Source organism: Euwallacea fornicatus, chromosome 23, assembly GCF_040115645.1.
Source record: "Euwallacea fornicatus isolate EFF26 chromosome 23, ASM4011564v1, whole genome shotgun sequence".
In the NCBI taxonomy this organism is placed as follows: domain Eukaryota; kingdom Metazoa; phylum Arthropoda; class Insecta; order Coleoptera; family Curculionidae; genus Euwallacea; species Euwallacea fornicatus.
The window spans coordinates 803,819-818,285 of NC_089563.1; the positions used below are offsets into that span (position 1 = coordinate 803,819).

The window sequence follows — 14,467 nt, forward strand, 5'->3', positions numbered from 1 at the left end:
TGGCATAAAATGCATAATTTTTTGAGTTGCTTCTTTTGCCGGTCCCAAACTAGGAAGAAATATAAAGTTCATTTGCTACATTTTAACAATAAAGAAATTTTGATTCTAATAACTGTTGATTTAAAAGATGCACTACCTGGTTTATAATTTTTGGAGCTGAGGTCATTGTTCCAATTAAAGAAACATATACAGTTTTCTGTAACACTTGTTTTGACAATACTAAATGTTTAAAGAGGCCAATTTACCTCATATATTTTTTCACAATTTTCGAGCATTTAAAGATTCCGGGATTAAACCGGACATAGTTCTAATTGTATTCTAGTTTTCTGAGATGTTCCTTTATTGGTATCAAAATTTTACTGGGATCGGTTTATCTCGTTTATTTTTATCGTTACATAGACTTTAAAGATTTCAATCCTGATGAAATGTGATTTTAAGAATGTAAGATAATGTTACAATGAAACAAACAGATACAACTTTCGTAAATGGTCCGGAATGAGTTTGAGTTGATAGGAAATATGTGATTTCCAGAAAAGTTTCTTTTAGCGGTACCGGTGGTACGTTGACGGTACTTATAAAACGATCTATTGGTTACATACTAATTTTCAATATTTTCTTAATACTAAACATTCCGGGTCTAGCATTTCCTCTCTTTACGCGTTTAAATTTTTTTCAAATACTCGTAACTTAATTTACAATGATCTACAAGAACTTAATGTTATATAGTTTTTTACAATTTTGAGACCCTTTTTTGGTAAATAAGATACTAATCAATGGTGGCGAGATCGGTGGAAGTGACGTAATTATATGTTAGGTGTATCTTATTACCATTATAGAGCTGCTTTATACAGAGATTATAAAACTGGTATTTCCAGTTCAAGCTGCTGCAGCTAAATAAATAAACATAGGAAAGTTTCAACAAAATCTAGGCAAAAAAAAGAAACTGTAAAACGTATTCTTTTAGAGCAGCATCACACTGGTCAAGTGCAGCTACTTAAATACCGAATATAAAATGCTCAACTGTCATTTTTAACTGTTCATTAATGGTTTCAATCAAACAATTAATTTGTATCAACTAAAATAAAGATTGCACGGAAGCATTTTGTAAATGTTTATAATTCATTCATTCTAGCTGTATTAACAATCATTATAGAAACGAAATTTAGAATTATATAAATATATTTCAAATAAAGAATGTTTCTATGAATAATTATTTATTTTAATAGGTTACATTGAACGAATTAGGATCAATAACCGGCAATGTAAAATTGATTTCTGCTTTATTACGGTCGTAATGAAACCGACCCAATAAGTAGTGAATAAAGATGTTTTTTTTAGTCTTTCAAAAAGGTATTAATACAATCTGTATAATTTGTGACGTTGACATAGGCGGTAGGAAATTCGTCACATATAAGTTAAACTTCCTAGGTGATTTCCATTTAGATTCCATTCACAAAGGATTACCGATGTCTCCCTAATGGAAATTAACATATTTGAATATTATCAAGATTTATTTACATTTAAATAGTTGTTTTCCTAAACTTCAAGAAATAAGTGGTAACAGGTTACTTAGTTACTTATCACAGAGTTCTTTGTGCGATATAGGTCTGTACAAAACAACATATCTTCATTCCAACCCTCTATAAAGGTATCTTCACATGTCCAAGCCCCAACCACTAGCTGATGTGTAACCTAAAATATCACAAAAATTGTAGATTTATGAAATTAAATAATAGCCAAGTAGTGTCTTAGATAAATTAATTTTTTTTTATGTGGTAAGTCCCGATATTATGAGAACCGAGAGGCTCCATCCTTAGATTATTTAATCTAATTACTATTTTACTCAGGTTACCATGTCATCAAACCAGATGGAATGTTTTTTTTTTATGAACACTTTTTGTTTCATGCACAAAAAACGCCTTATGGTTAATATAAAATTGACGCATTATTAAGCTCTGAAAACTACGCTGATTAAAACACAATTCAAAATCTGTACCCATTTAACGGACTAACTATCAAGTAACAGCAATGTGTGGTATATTGAGCAGTTAAGTAGCCTATTTATATAAGACCATCTCTGTTTTTAATTCAGAATTTTTCGCGATATTTTTTAATTTTTAGTGCATTTTTTAAGTACATTAAGAAAAGTTTTGAACCATTATTATATCCGTTTTTAAAATAAATTAAATTCTTAAAAGGTCTTTTAAAATTTTAAAGCGATCGAGAGAATTTCTTTTTAAATTTTTACTTGTTATAAATATATTTCTGAGGGAATTTATCTTAGATTTTAATGCCGTTGGTCGAAGCCGAATTATCTCACGATTTTTTAACAGCCGGTTAAAGATCCTTAAAAGTCGTTAACTTAGGATAATTCAGATTAATTGCGGTGTTTAAACGTGAATTCCCCCACAATTTTGCTTGGTGCAATTGAGGACTAAATGAATCTTATTTTTATCTTATTGCTAATTATACATTTGGACAACTGTAGTAAAAGTCATTGTTTTTACCGAGTTATTTGATTTTTATTCCTTTTTAAGTTTCGCCGGATAATTATTTTTATTTTATCGCGATTTTCGTACAGTTTACGATAATATTCTAAAACTTGTGGGACCTTTTTAGGATTTTACGTAATTTTCATATTACTTTTGGTCTTTTAAATTAAAAATGCCAAAATGTTTTTCCGCTACACCCGCCATCTGTGAATCAAGAGCGAAGGCTTATCGTAAGTTGCTGGACGTTTCTTGTTGTCAGTGTTCAATAGTAGACTGGAAATCGTGTGAGATGGCGCAGAATATGCCACTGTGAGAAATCAGACATTTCTTTTAACACGAAGTTTTAATTCTTCTTATTTTAAGCAGAATCTTTAGTTTTTCTTCGATTCAATGGATACAGCTCTGCAAATGTTTTAAATCTGGTAAATATGTATTTACCCTTAGTTGCACGAAGCGGTTGTATGGCTTCATCCAATCACTCTCCTTCTTGACAATAATGCCCCACCTCATGATAGTACCGTTTCCAGTTATCACTGTACTTATAGTATCTCATTGAATGATTGCTGTACTTTTTTCTAATTCATACAAACGATTAAAAAATATATAGATTGTTAATGAATAAGTGTCGGATATATCATAGGATGATTTTCTAACTAATTTTAAGGAGGAAGGTTTTGATAAACATTTATGTTAGTTCCTTTTACTTTTTAAGGTACGGGTTATCAGTAGTGAAAAAATAAATACGTATTATTTTATATCCTTTCGATCTCAGCTAATTGTATGAAATTTCGTATCCGGAGTTTTTTTGGAATGAGAAATTCAAATTTATTAACGTTTTAGCTGTGTCTTTTAGAGGACGCCATAAGCGACCGTTAGAATGTTAAATTTTTGTCCGATGCGTTCGCGAAAAAAAAGTAGGCTGTGAAAAACAAAACAGCAGAGTTAACATAGACTGACATCTAAATTTTAAGCTATAAATATGAAGAAAATTATTGTATGTATTTAATTATTTGTTATTTTTTTATTACTTTAAACTCAAATAGTGAAGAAGATTCTGTTTTTTAAGAAAATTATTGTCATTGTTTGTCTCCAAGAAATGACAAATTTTACTAATTCAGAACTAATCGATATATACATTTGCGTGTGTCAGTTCACTTCAATTTTTGTTTTTTTCACAACTTACTTTTTTAATTTATTTTGTTTCGAGAATGCATCGGACAGAAATTAAAAGTGTCCCAATTGTTCTGGCGTCCTCTAGAAGACACAACTAAATCGTTCACAAATTTTATTTTCTATTTTCAAGAAACCTCTGGATACGAAATTTCGTAATTTTAGCTGGAAGAGATCGAAAGATATCAAGGAATATATGATTTTTTTTTATTTGATACCTCGTGTCTGGTATACCTAATGAGCTATAACGCATGTTTATAAGAACTTTCCATTTTAAAACTATTTGAAAAATTATCCTGTGAAATATCGGATATTTATTCAATAACACCCTGTCCTGTATACGGAATGTTTTAGCTTTAACCCACATAACTCTAATAGTGTATTGGACTTCTAGAAATAATGCCGGTTTACTATATGTATAAACTAACGTCCCATAAAGCATCATTTAGTATATACAGGGAGCTCAAATTTATTTTGAAAAATGGAAAATATCAAATTTCATCAAAAAGGACTAGAGATTTTTAAACGAGATTTTGAAAGTTTTGATAACTGTAATTGACGTATACATTTTACTAGCAAAACATTTTGTTTTCTCTTTTTTTAAAGGCGTTCCTACCTCCGTGTTAAGGAATATTTCTTCAGAAAAAGCAGTACGCTACTGGTTTTGGTGAAAATAAAAATTATTCTTGAATTCGTCGTTCAATTCTGGATAGACAGTTTCTCTTGACGTTTGTTTGTTGGACCCACCGTTTCCAAGTAAAAGAAATAAAATAATCTTAATGCATGTTTACTTTGCTTACATGTTACTATTAATTTGATACCTATATAAATTGATACATACTTAATGATAACTATTGACGTAAAAATATTTAAGACTTACCTTTATTCTTGAAAAAATGTGATGTAACGTTTTTCTTTTCTTTTAAAATTTTCAGGAAAGCACTGGTACTATTACGATCTAATTATTAATTTAGGACGTGTGTTAAAATAGTCAAAAATATTTTTTTTGGAAACAATGGCTCGGACGAAAAAAATTCAAAAGAGACTGTTTCTCTAGAATTAAACGAGCAATTCAAAACTAAATTTTATTTACAGAAAAGCCAGTAGCGTACCATTTTTTCTGAAAACATATTCCCTAATATGGAAGTAGACACAGAAATGGAGAAGCTGAAAAATATTTTTTTCTATTAAAATCTATGCGGCGTTTAGAGCCGTCAACGTCTTCAAAATTTCTTTAAAGAGTCTTTAGTTATTTTTGAAGAAAAATTATATTTTCCATTTTTTAAATAAGATTTGAAACCCTTGTATTTGCTAAAGGAAGCCTTATTCGATAGTGGTTTATGTAGCAAACTGACATTATTTTTCGACATTCAACACGCTATTAAAGTTATGCGCGTTAAAACTGAAACACTTAGTATAACATGGATAATTTTGACATAATTGTTCCTAAATGCTCTTCCGCTTATGAAAGAAGACACTTGCAATAAATTTATTCTGTATCTTCCTCAAAACTTACGAGCGCTTCTGATAAAACCAATATTGCAATATTATTCCGTAGATATTCATCCGTAAAATCAAGATAGAGGTTGATGCTTTCCACTTTGACCACCTGCATCATCAAAGGCGATCCAGCTCTTATGATCAAATTCGTTGCCCTGATCAATATTAACATTTTGATATAATTTACGTCAACTCTCGATATTCATCAAATTTACTACAGCAGATTATTTAATTTGTGTTTGGAACAACAAATAACCTACTTGAAAGCTTCCACGCATGATGCAACCGTTAAGATGTGTTTTGCACCAATAATGTTTCCTTTACACATGTGTAAATTGTCAGCTATTATGGATGCCGCATAGGGATAATCAGATATTTCAGCTAGATCTCCATCTATTATTGCCATCGCTAAAATTGGAAATGGAAATTAGGATGTTTTATTGAATTTGAACATGACACGGAGTCATCGATAACTCAATAACGCTGACGCGTAATGCAAAATGATGTATTTACGATAAATATTCAGGCAAAACTTACCATACTCGATATACGTGATGATGAAAGTTAGGAAAAGGATTTGGCAATTCGGAAATATCTTTGATGAGGTTTGAGTATTTAATGCAGTAAGTACCGGAGTGAATGCTGATAAGATGAATTAAAGTTGTATCTGCACTTTTTTTAAACAATGGAGACTGCTGCTTAACCTGATTTATCTCTGAATAAATAGGTGCTTGGATCCAAATTTTAATAACCGTAAAAGTGCCAGAAACCCGCATCAAACTGGATAACACTGTACTTTCATTTGTTGGTGTTGGAGTTGCATCTACAGAACTGTAGTGGATCATGGATGAATCTGATACTAAGTAGGTTGATACACGTGCAGTCATGTTAAGGCGAAGTCTACGGGTTAAGGTAGATTATTTTTGATAGATCAGTTAGTTCAAATACAATGTGAATTTCCTTATCTTCAGGCCTTTTACTCTTTTCCAGTGGCTCGACAATTTCCACAGGCTTCCAGAACACAATTACCAACTTGGGGAATTATTGATAATAATAATTTCGCCCCTGCTTTACATGTCTGTTACCCCGGGTTGGCTGTGTTTCCACGTTGCCTTCAAACATTCAATAACTCCTTACGACCCGACACCCATTCCGGATCAAGCCCCAAAATTCGAGTGTCAATCTATAGTCTCATTTTCGTACTCAATCTCTGTTGTTATCAAGTAAATTTTTCTTAGATGAAACTTTTTTTTCCCCAAAGCAAATCACGCAACGATCGTTTATTATATCAACCTCACTTTGCAAAAGTTTTACCATGGAAATTCGGTTCGTAAGTCCGTTGTGACGTTATTAAATGTGAAACTATATTATGGAGAAAAACAGGAAACAAAATAACGAGAACACTTGCAGAACAACGTGTATACAGGGTGTCTCAGTAATTCTGTTACATGGCGATATCTTTGCTATAGTTAAAGATACTCGACAATGTTATGACGATCAATTGTTTGTTTTGATGAAACGCATTATGTGGTGACATTTCTACTGTTTTTACTACTTCCGGTTGTTCCAGAAGTCAACTTGACAGATGACAACTTTCTTATTTCAAATGTAACACCCTGTATATTTTTGCATTTTTAAATTCCACGAATTACGGTGATTAACTGATTACTAGGTCTCCCTATTTCTAGACGTTACGGTTAAATGCTGTATGCGATTTTTGGCTGCGTAATTTCGTTTACAGTCTCCTAATACTTGTTACACGTCTACGGAATTATTAACTTGAAAGTTTATCGAATCTTCCAACATTATTGGAAAATATTCCTCTGGCAGTATGTCAATTTATGTAGCTGCAACAAAATGATGCACCGCCACAGTACGCTCGTTCTCCTCGTAATCCGTTAAATATTTTATATCCCAATAGATCGATAGCAAGAGGAAGTTTGACTTCCTGGCCATCAGGTTTACCTGATATTACTCCTTTTGTTTTTTTTTTAGGGGTTTATGAAGGAATTAGTTTATTCGAGGAAACCTAAAATATGAGACGACATGAAACGAAGAATCCGACCAGCTGTTGTTACACCTCAAATGCTCGCAAATGTGTGAACGCTCTTTATATAACAAGATTAACAAATGTTTACATGTTAATGGAAATAATTTTAAATATTTATTGCAATAAACCTTTCATTACTACATCTAAATTATTTAAGTTTGACATTAATTCCGAATACCCTGTATAATTTTTGCGAAACTTTTCATTTCACTCTAATCTACCATGTATTATTAGTATTTAAACACAATTTCATAACCTTATTGAAATTGTAAAAAAAATGTCATTTTGCAGAAATTATGATTTAGCAAAATGTAAAAAAATAGTTTAAACGAAATGACAAGCGTGCTTCTGAGCTCTAAGTAGCCAAAAATCGGATTTTAAACGTGAAGTTTAGACATAGGAAAATCTAATAATTGTTTAATCACTTTAATTAATGTGTGGAATCTAAATACGCAAAAATATACAGGGTGATCAATTTGAAACAAGGAAGTTGACATCCACTTCTAGTATAAGCGGAAGTGGTGAAAAGAGGAACATTTCACCGCATGATGCGTTTCATCATACCAAATAATTTATAATCAAAATATTTTCGAGAATCTTTAACCTTAACGGAGATATCGCCTTATAACATAGTTACTAAGTTACCAAGATCCCCAGATATTTTGAATAAAAAAGAGTGAAAGATATGATAATTTCAAAGGTCAGATTAGATGGTTAGAGATACAGTGGTTTAATAATCAAAACGTGCTTCGGAGTTTAAATTCAAAATGTCTTCAGATAATTTGGGATTTCATCATAATGAAGCAGCTTTCAAGAAGTGTGTGTTGGGGAACAGCAAATCTTAAAATACTCTAAATCATTTCATGTTTTAGAATCGAATCGCTTATGGGTCGAATACTAACACACCGATGTGGTATAAGGGCAATTTTGGAAAACAATTTTCCATTAAAATTACTGTACCGTAACACGCGGTTTGATAGGAACGCAAGTTTGAAAATTACTCCAAATCAGGAAGGTGGACTTAAGAGCAATCTCAAAGAATGCTCAGCTCATATTAGATTGGCTTTCTTAAATCTATACTCTATCTAAATATTGAAGAGATTAGTCATCACAGCAGTTTGCACAAAAAATGGGTCAGAGATAAACATGCATTGCAATTACAGTGGTTCCAAATGTTGCTGAATGGCCAAAATCAAAACCGTATTAACTCCCTCATCCCTGGGACCATGACGCCAGGCCAGACAAAATGGGAAGGTGTGCAGATGGACACGTGAAGACGCGGATGGTCCTGCGATGTTATGGACGGCTATATGACTCATGCTCAGAAATAATCGGGAATTATTAAGTGTATGCAAAGGTAAATTTTATTTGTGATACCTAAAAAAATTCTTGCTTAAGTACATAGCACTAAAAAACAAGCATTTATTAAGACCCTCTATAAAAAAAAACATTGAAATGTATGATTAATAAGATATTTTAACATTTTCATAATATATTGGACCACCGGACGGTTTATCAGGCGTCTAGACATTTTTTGCTGCTTTTTCTGTGTAGCCTATGGCGATGACTAATTTCTTCAATATTTAGATGAACTTTAGTAAAAAGTTTTAAGGGTAAAAAAGGCTTCAGATGAGAATGAATTTTAAGGATAATCTTGAACGTTAAGTGAGATGATTCGAGGTGAAACTTGATACCTCTGGCGCAAGTTGAAATTGTGTTTCAGGGTAATTTTGAAGATCGCGAATACTCCAAGTGTGACTGTGTTCCTTAAAATTTTCATTGTTATTTTCTTTGCAGTTTTAGTTTATTCGCTTCTCTTCTTGAATTGTTCAAACCCCCTTTGCTCTTCTATGCTGCTTTCACCCCGTGACTGCTAATTTGTCCCTTTCTGGCCGCGCACTGTGAAAAATTAATTTATAGCTTTTTTGCTTTTTCAACTTTTTAGCATTTGATTGATTCCGGTCAGCATTAATAACGTCGAAACCGTCCTCATGACAAACCGCGTTATTGATATTAATAATTGTTTTGGCAGCAGTCTCTCTCGAACCGTGCTTTATCATAAGATATTTGCGTGTGTATGATCACAATAATCTCTCATAACGTGGAAAAATATTCAGCTTTTTGGGGAATAAATGGGAAATATCCCGCATAAACCAGGGCAGTTTATTTGCTTTTAAATCCATTGTAACACATCAACGATAACGCCGGTGCTGCGTCTAGATTTAAAATACGTTCAACATTACGGCGCTGCGCCATACGGAAAGGGAATGTAAAAATATGTTTATCGGTCCTTCTTTTTCTGGATGTTTTGTGACCATCGTAATGCTGGATGTGTTACGTCAGGACCCGAATGTCTCCAGCTGGCTGTTAACACCCAATCGTTAATATTATGCCGTTATTCTGAATTTCGTCTGGTTTTAATCTCATTAATCAATTTCGTTGATCAATATAATCGAATCTAGATTACTAACCGTTGAATTGAATATAAAAGCCGTTTGCATGGTTTCTCACCTCGATTAACCCACCCCTCCCAACTCTTTATTCTCAAATGGAAAGGTACCCGGTGTAGTACGTCGAATGATAGGTAATTCAGTGAGAGATCCAACGATGTGCTCAGAACTAAAATTGCACTTACAGTTTCCTTAAAAAATTAAATTATTTGATATAAAATAAAGTAACTCACTATTACGTAAAAAAAAATGAAATTCCTAAAATAAATGTTCAAATTGCGCTCCAGTAACTATTTGGAATAATTCAGCCCTTCCTCAAACTCTTGTGCAATTATCCAGTGTTGCTTTCCGTTCAACCGCTTATGTCCGTAATCTAAACGGCCCTTTTTAGGTGACCCCACAAAAAAAAAGTCAGGGAGCGTAAGATCTGGAGATCGTGGCGGCCATTCCATTGCGCCTCTTCGAGGCAACATTTTATCAAGATACTCTCTCACCGTTATAACATAATGTTATGGTACGCCACAAATATTATTGGATGCTTGTTCTCCAGTTTCTCCAGGAAAAACTGCGGCGGTTGATGGAGCTATTTCGCTTTGAAATAAGTGCAAGTACGATGCGTTGTTTAAGTTTTCATATGTGAAAAATGGGCCGATGAACTGGGGACCGATTATGCCCATTAATAAAGTGATTTTTTGCGAATGTTGTTTATGCGGGATTTACATTCAATGAGGATTATCTGTAGACCCATAGCGACAATTATGTCGATGAATGGATCAATTTCAAGATTTTTCGATTCTTATCGAATATCTATATAGATCCAATTGTTATAAAAAATGTAACTGGAACGGCAGAGATCTGTGACAAATTACGAACTTATTCGAATATTATAGGAAGCACAAAAAGATTAATTTTCGATTATGGAACAAATTTTAACCGGCAAAATAGTTACAAAATACCTATTAGATCTAAATATTAAGCAGCACTGTGTAACCAAAAGTATCCCAAGGGATAATGATCAACTCGAAAGGTATGTCTCTACTTCACTAGATTGGTTGTAGACGACGATCAAACATAAACCGAAATGGACGAAAAGTGTGGAGAACTTGAAGATACATAACTAGCCAGAATATTTACTCCCTAACGTGTACTATTCCTTACATCATAGCTGATTATATATTTAGGGAAAGATTCTTTACAAGCATACGAACGTAGCTTAGGATATAGCGAGTACATGAAATTTAAATATGATAAAACAAACAACGTTAATAAAAGTTTTAGTATATGAAACATCGTCCTCCATCCATTTGGAAACTCTGATTTCGCAAAGTCAAATAAAAGGTCCAACAGTCGTTTTAAAATCGTAAAATTTCTTCCAAAAGATCGTGTAAAACTATTAAATTTAATAAGAAATTACAAAAAAGTAGTTGTGACTGATTAGTACTGAATATGTCCTGGAGAGTTTCGTATGGAAGATGTTTAGTTATTTGTTTGTTGTTATTGTTGTTAGGCTCATGTCACCATTTGATTATTGATTAATATAAAAAAACGAGGGTAGTCCCAGAAGTATCCGACCTCACATATAAATTGTGTTTCTGAATAGAGGGTAAAAAATTTAATGGGCAAATCCTGAGCCAAATTTAAGACGAAAAGTTCATATAAAGGCATGTCCAAAAATGCTTAGGGTTCGATCTACAGAGTGTTAAAAAACATTTTTTCCATTTTTTTTAAGTACTTGTTATTTTATCGAAACTTTTTGTAAATTTGTGCGGATCATATGTCGAGTGTTTCCTATAAACGTAAATTTTCAGACTTTGATTTCAAATACGGGGCGATGCGAATTGATGGGTCTTGAGCTCTCATTTATCATATTTTTTTGGTAACATATTGAATCTTTTAGACAAATTTATGAAATTCGAATTGAGTTTTATCACTTTCCAGTCACTCGCAAAATATCGCTTAAATCGATGTTTCAGCTAATATTCGCTATAATAGTCAAGGGAGTTCACATAAATCAATTCAAATAATAAAGTAGCATTTAGTGAAGTTTGCCATAATTTTTTGCTGCATTTGTTTGCTGTTAAGATTGATAATTAGTGGTTGTTAGTTGCCTGAAACTGCCAAAAAATGAAAACCGTGTTTTTTTGGTAGTGTTTGTTAACACGCAAAAGTGTTTTTAACACCCTATACATCGAAATCAAAGCATTTTTGGATGAAGTTTTCATCGTAAATTTCGCTGAGGATTCACCCATTAAATTTTTACCTATTTATTCAGACACACCCTATAGACGATGTGTTTTTTCTTTGTTAAAAAGTCGCTTATGTTACGAAGATTTAATCTCGAAAAGTTTAGTCTAAAGTTTAAAGGTGCTACGTTGATTTGTGTTCGTTTTGGGGCGGTTTGTAGAGATTTTGCGAATATGGAAAAAATTAGTCATCGACATGCGATTCAATACTTTTAATGGCAAAGTCTTAGTCCTTCCATCGTCAATGAGAAGTTACATTCAAGTTTAGGGAAATCTTGTCCTTCGTTACAACTGCAAACTATTAAGTGGCAGAATTTAAACGCCTTCGTAGGAGCTGCCAAAACGAACTCCGCAATGGTTGGCACAGCGACATTCCAGATTTGACCGCTACAGACATTATGGCGAAAATCCACAAAATTCTATTGGAAAATCGGCATTTCAAAAAGTACTCTACATCGAAGTTTGACCGAACGATTGGATATGAGAAAGCTGTGCACGAGATGGATGTCGCCATTACTCACAATTGAACAAAAGCAGCGTCGTGAGGATGTTTCAAGGGAGTGTTTCGCAAAGTTTCGCAGCAATAAAGCCGAGTTTTTGCGTCGATTTATAACCATGGATGAAACATGGGTCCATCATCTTACATCTGAGATGAAAGAGCAGTCAAAACAATGGACTCAAAGGGGAGAATTGGCTCCAAAGAAGACGAAAGTCGTTCCGTCTGCAGGAAAAGTGATCGCGTCATTTTTTTTTGGGGATGTAGGTGGGATAGTCTTTATTGACAATCTACGTAAAGGAAAAACAAAAAACGGCGAATTTTATACAAATTTATTGCAGCGTTTGAGTGAAGAAATAAGGAAAAAGCGGCCGAATTTGAGGAAAAAGAAAGTCTTGTTTCATCAAGACAACGTATCAATCCATAATTCCGCAATCGCGATGGCCAAAATCAATCCACTTGATTTTGAACTTTTTCTTTATCCGCGCTGTTTACCAGATTTAGCTCCTTCAGATTATTAACCATTTCCAAACTCAGAAAAATAGTTCGGTGGAAAGAGATTTGCCAATAGTGAAGAGGTTGATGCCTGTTTTTAAAACATTCGAAGCTTCATACTGTAAACAGGATATAGGGGCCATATAACATCGTTGGGAAAAGTGAGTCAATCTTAAAGGAAACTATATTGAGAAATAACGTAATATTTTCCCAAATTTGCTTCTTCGAGTTTTAGGTCGGGTACTTGTGGAACTATCCTCGGTATATTAAAAAAAAATATCATTCTCGGTGCTGGAAGTCGCAACGCTTCCTACTTTAGATATCGTTGTTGGAAGTCGTAACGCTTTGCATCTAAGAGTTTCATTGTTGGAAGCCGTAACGCTTCGCGCTCCGGGGTCTTTTATTTAAAACTTAGTTCAGGTTAGTTCGAAGGAGACCGAAAGCGAGCAAGTTTATTGCCAGGATTGGCCGTGTGAGCATTTTTTATTATTGTTAATTAATATTATTTGAAAATATCGGTAAATTTGCATTTCACTCGTTTGAGATAGTGTTCGTTAATGTAAAATTAATCACGTGGTGGAATGAGGTGGGGGGGCTGTCAAGAAGGGCGGTGGAGTAAAATGGATTTTGAATTCACCCAATTAGTAAAGCTTACGTTCACATTAATGTATTTTATTTCAACAGCACAGATGCAATGAGATTGACTAATGAAAAACCGCCTCGCGGGGCTGCTTCGGTAGTTTGAAGTTCAGGTAGACGGGGTACGAGGGGGTTATTGAAAATTCGCAGAGAAATTTAATAAAAATAATAAATTACATTTAAAGCTTCATCAACTCACCGACTAGAAACTGCTTGCCAGACATATTTCCCGACGGCAATTCGCAATAAAATACCACGCCTAAATCTTCTTCCAAACTTTTTTCATTTTCTCCGGTTTAATTCGTGGAAGGAAATACTCATATTAGGCCGAGAATCTTGAATTATTTGTCATTGTCACATTATATTAAGGCAATATATCTTACGGGAGCATGTCTTTGTGTTGACAGGTAATCTTAAAATTATTTTTAGAGATATATTCATGTCTAGAGCTCGCACTGAACGTGCGCAACCGATTTTTCGAGTTTCAATAAAATTGATTGATTCGAGATCAGTTAACGGATTTTATGCCTCGTTATTGAATTTATTATGGCCTTGTTACTTCCGAGGAGACGCCAGATTTTCACAAATCCCATTTTATCCTCTGGCATCAAATTTCCAGTTTTTAAATTCTTGATAAAATGACTTTCCCCGTTTTTGCAATAAAGGCATCGCTTTTTTTTACAGACAAATATTTGAAATTGCATTGTAGTTCATTTACTTTTACTCGTCATTTAGTTAGCTCATATTCTCAGCAGCATGTCCATATTCTAACAATGTTAACCCAGTTAAATTTAAAACTTAATTTTTAGATAGTTGCATAAGCTACAAGCTTTACCCCAAGCGCAATTCTGTTTACGAGAGTCCGAAAATTTAATTCTGCCAAACAATGAGAAATTTACTTTATTTCACTAATATGTTTGTTTTCTAAAACT

The 14,467-nt window shown here is 33.4% G+C and overlaps 1 long non-coding RNA gene across 1 annotated transcript; it reads right to left on the reverse strand.

Moving 5' to 3' along the window:
• Positions 1-1,211: 1,211 nt before the first annotated feature.
• LOC136346558 (uncharacterized) lies at positions 1,212-5,836 on the reverse strand. Its single transcript, XR_010733318.1, has 3 exons — positions 5,700-5,836; positions 5,423-5,570; positions 1,212-1,692 (listed from the first exon to the last, which is right to left on the reverse strand). It is a non-coding gene; the product is annotated as an uncharacterized lncRNA (long non-coding RNA).
• Positions 5,837-14,467: the final 8,631 nt, after the last annotated feature.